General features: G+C 41.1%; 1 non-coding gene across 1 annotated transcript; it reads left to right on the top strand.

The window, feature by feature from the left end:
* Nucleotides 1-4,785: 4,785 nt before the first annotated feature.
* Trnas-gga (transfer RNA serine (anticodon GGA)) lies at nt 4,786-4,861 on the top strand. Its single transcript has one exon. It is a non-coding gene; the product is annotated as a tRNA-Ser (tRNA).
* Nucleotides 4,862-5,110: the final 249 nt, after the last annotated feature.

Genomic DNA, 5,110 nt, shown 5'->3' with positions numbered 1-5,110 from the left:
GCTGCTCAACTGGATGTCTCTGTTAGTACTGCTGACACACTCGTCCACCAGTTGGCATACTCAGGGGTGGATGAGCACTGGCTCCCATTCCACCCAAGAGAAGACCATAATGAGCAACGACTAACCATCTGTGGGGAACTGCTTGCACGTTAAGTGCCTGATTATCACAATTTTTTGTCGAATATCATTACATGCGATGAAACATAGGTTCATCACTTTGAACGGGAACAGAACGGCAGTACATGGAGTGGCTCAAAACCACTCATTCTTCGAAGAAGTTCAAAACCGCAGCCTCAGCCGGTAACGACATGTCGATGGTCTTCTACGAATCTGAAACAGTTATGCTGTTTGATCTCCTAGTTCATGGTGCAACTATAAACTCGGAAGTATATTGTGGTCCTCTCAGGATATTGAATGTACGACTACAGCGTGTTCGTCGCCAAACAGTGCAAACGAACTTAACCTTCTCCATGACGACTCAGGGCGACACACAAATCTACACAGCCGAGAGGAGCTCACAAATCTTCACTGGAATGTTCTTCCTCACCGACCCTACAGACCGGGTCTCGCACCTTCTGACTTCCATCAGACTGGCCCAGCGAGATAAGCACTCCACGGGAACCAGCAAGTGGAGGACGGGATGGTTATTGCAGCAACAAAACTTTAACTCCGACTAGTAGGGAGGTACCATGCGGGCTTACAGGCCCTCCCACTAAGGTGGTGCTAAGCCGTCGCATGGAACAGAGATTATGTTCATAATACAGGTGTGCTGGTTCGCTCAGTATATGCAGCATCTGACCACTTGCGACATTATTGTTCATATTTTTTAAAACTTTTTTGTGAATATTTTACTGAAACTATTAAAGCAGAAGTAGAGACACCTTGTTTGAAGCGAAATCGATACTGAATGTCTTTGATAAGATTAAAATGAATGTAAATATTAAGAAAAAGGGTGTAATATTTACTTTTAAATATTGTGAAGTTATCTACTTGTTGTTGTTGCGGTCTTCAGCCCCGAGACTGGTTTGATGCAGCTCTGCATGCTACTCTATCCTGTGTAAGCTTCATCATCTCCCAGTACTTACTGCAACCTACGTTCTTGTGAATCTGCTTAGTGTATTCATCTCTTGGTCTCCCTCTACCATTTTTACCCTCCACACTGCCCTCCAATGCTAAATTGGTGATCCCTTGATGCCTCAGAACATGTCCTACCAACCAGTCCCTTCTTCTTGTCAAGTTGTGCCACAAACTCCTCTTCTCCTCAATTCTATTCAATACTTCCTTATTAGTTATGCGATCTACCCATCTAATCTTCTGTAGCACCACATTTCGAAAGCTTCTATTCTCTTCTTGTCCAAACTATTTTTCGTCCATGTTTCACTACTATACATGCCTACACTCCATACAAATACTTTCAGAAATGACTTCCTGACACTTGAATCTATACTCGATGTTAACAAATTTCTCTTCTTCAGAAACGCTTTCCTTGCCATTGCCAGTCTACATTTTATATCCTCTCTACTTCGACCATCATCAGTTATTTTGCTCCCCAAATAGCAAAATTCCTTTGCTACTTTAAGTGTCTCATTTCCTAATCTAATTCCCTCAACATCACCCGACTTGATTCGACTACATTCCATCATCCTCGTTTTGCTTTTGTTATGTTCATCTTATATCCTCCTTTCAAGACACTGTCCATTCCATTCAACTGCTCTTACAAGTCCTTTGCTGTCTCTGACTGAATTACAATGTCATCGGCGAACCTTAAAGTTTTTATTTCTTCTCCATGGATTTTAATACCTACTTCGAATTTTTCTTTTGTTTCCTTTACTCCTTGCTCAATATACAGATTGAATAACATCGGGCACAGGCTACAACCCTGTCTCACTCCCTCCCCAACCACTGCTTCCCTTTCATGCCCCTCGACTCTAATAACTGCCTTCTGGTATCTGTACAAATTGTAAATAGCCTTCCGCTCCCTGTATTTTACCCCTGCCACTTTTAGAATTTGAAAGAGAGTATTCCAGTCAACATTGTCAAAAGCTTTCTCTAAGTCTACAAATGCTAGAAACGTAGGTATGCCTTTCCTTGATCTTTCTTCTAAGATAAGTCGTAAGGTCAGTATTGCCTCACGTGTTCCAATATTTCTACAGAATCCAAACTGATCTTCCCCAAGGTTGGCCTCTACTAGTTTTTTCATTCGTCTGTAAAGAATTCGCGTTAGTATTTTACAGCTGTGGCTTATTGGACTGATTGTCGGTAATTTTCACATCTGTCAACACCTGCTTCCTTTGGGATTGGAATTATTATATTCTTCTTGAAGTCTGAGTGTATCTCGCCTGTCTCATACATCTTGCTCACCAGATGGTAGAGTTTTGCCAGGACTGGCTCTTCCGAGGCCGTCAGTAGTTCTAAGGGAATGTTGTCTACTCCCGGGGCCTTGTTTCGACTCAGGTCTTTCAGTGCTCTGTCAAACTCTTCACGCAGTATTGTATCTCCCATTTCGTCTTCATCTACATTCTCTTCCATTTCCAGAATATTGTCCTCAAGTACGTTGCCCTTGTATATACCCTCTATATACTCCTTCCACATTTCTGCTTTCCCTTCTTTGCTTAGAACTGGGTTTCCATCTGAGCTCTTGGTATTCATACAAGTGGTTCTCTTTTCTCCGAAGGCCTCTTCATTTTTCCTGTAGGCAGTGTCTATCCTACCCCTAGTGAGATAGGCCTCTACATCCTTACATTTGTCCTCTAGCCCTCCCTGCTTAGCCATTTTGCACTTCCTGTCGATCTCATTTTTGCCTGCTTCATTTACTGCATTTTTAGATTTTCTCCTTTCATCAATTAAATTCAATACTTCTTCTGTTACCCAAGGATTTCTACTAGTCCTCGTCTTTTTACCTACTTGATCCTCTGCTACCTTCACTACTTCATCCCTCAGAGCTACCCATTCTTCTTCTACTGTATTTCTTTCCCCCATTCCTGTCAATTGTTCCCTTATGCTCTCCCTGAAACTCTCTACAACCTCTGGTTCTTTCAGTTTATCCAGGTCCCACCTCCTTAAATTCCCACCATTTGCAGTTTCTTCAGTTTTAAAATACAGCTCATAACCAATAGATTGTGGTCAGAGTCCACATCTGCCCCTGGAAATGTCTTACAATTTAATACCTGCTTGCTAAATCTCTGTCTCACCATTATATAATCTATCTGATACCTCCTAGTACTTCCAGGATTCTTCCATGTGTACAACCTTCTTTAATGATTCTTGAACCAAGTGTTAGCTATGATTAAGTTATGCTCTGGGCCAAATTCTACCAGACGGCTTCCTCTTTCATTTCTTTCCCCCAATCCATATTCAACTACTATATTTACTTTCTTTTCCTACTCTCGAATTCCAGTCACCCATGACTATTAAATTTTCATCTCCCTTCGCTACCTGAATAATTTCTTTTATCTCATCATACATTTCATCAATTTCTTCATCATCTGCTAGAGTCTATCTTGGCCACAATAATGCGTTCACTATGCTGTTTGTAGTAGCTTACCCGCACTCTTATTTTTTTATTCATTATTAAACCTACTCCTGCATTACCCCTATTTGATTTTGTATTTATAACCCTGTATTCGCCTGACCAAGAGTCTTGTTCATCCTGCCACCGAACTTCACTAATTCCCACTATATCTAACTTTAACCTATCCATTTCCCTTTTTAAATTTTCTAACCTACCTGCCCGATCAATGGATCTGACATTTCACGCTCCGATCCGTAGAACGCCAGTTTTCTTTCTCATCTATTTGTTACAGTTATTAAATATACAAAGGTGCTATAATGTAATTATGTATGTAATAGTTACTGGCACTCACTTAGGACTGTATGAGATATGTGTAGTATAAAAGATGGAGTAGTTCCGTCAGGAACGGAAAGCTGTGTAAGCGTAGGAAAAGGTGGGAGCGGAAACGTTTGGTGCGTGCGAACAAAGTCAGTCGGTGGCCAGTGATCCTAGAGGCAGCACGTACAGCGCCAGCATAGTGTGGAGTGCGCCATATTGTTGCATCTTGCCTCTGTTGGAAACTGCAGTTTATCACGGCCTGGTATGGGGAGAAAAACGGGCTATTGATTATAAGATGGATCATCGCTAAGAAGGGGAAATAAGTCCGACATGGATACCTGCTCTTGGCCGTTCTGATATTAAGGCAGTTGTTGCCACCAACGCCACCGTCGCTGATCACAGCTTTTAGGGTACGACATTTTAGCTACGTACTATAGTGTGTGGCGGGAAGTTGAAATGTGCTTTAAGAATAATAACCATCATCCAAATTAACAATTGTGTGCACCTGGTTATTTATCCCGCTCATAAACCAAGCAGGATCCTAACCTGTTCAATGAAAATTCCGAGTGACCTGTATTCAGCCAAGACTGTGAAATCTTTAATATATTGTTGGCAAATCAGTGATTAATCAGTGAAATAATTGATGGAATGAATAACTGAGAATTTCATAGTTGAAATTGCTATTATTTTCTGTGTTAAAATGATTACGTAAGGTTATGCCAGATTCAGAGACCACATTAGATAAATTGTTTACTGCTTTCACATTACCTATTAATGAAAGAAAATACTAAGTTGATGATTAGTGGTGATAAATAGTATCTGCCTTGTGATGACAGAATTATTCTGTTTCTCAATGCTCAGAATGGATTGTTGGAAAACACTAATTTGTGAATGTACAAAAAGTAAATAACATTCATTTATAGGATCACTGAAAAAACTAAGATTGCAGGGCGCCGGCCCGAGTGGCCGAGCGGTTAAAGGCGCTACAGTCTGGAACCGCTACGGTCGCAGGTTCGAATCCTGCCTCGGGCATGGATGTGTGTGATGTCCTTAGGTTAGTTAGGTTTAAGTAGTTCTAAGTTCTAAGGGTCTGATGACCATAGACATTAAGTCCCATAGTGCTCAGAGCCATTTGAACCATTTTGCATTTGATAAATAGTAACGTTAAAGAATTTATCGTGAACCAATGAAATGTTGAGTACCAAATATGTTGATGTATAAACCCCACCCCCCAGCAATTGGGTGCTGTAGTTTTGTTTCGAGAGCCTAAACTTTTCTTGT

Source organism: Schistocerca cancellata, unplaced genomic scaffold (genome assembly GCF_023864275.1).
Source record: "Schistocerca cancellata isolate TAMUIC-IGC-003103 unplaced genomic scaffold, iqSchCanc2.1 HiC_scaffold_1104, whole genome shotgun sequence".
Classification (NCBI taxonomy): Eukaryota; Metazoa; Arthropoda; class Insecta; order Orthoptera; family Acrididae; genus Schistocerca; species Schistocerca cancellata.
This window is presented reverse-complemented; position numbering and strand designations above follow the sequence as displayed.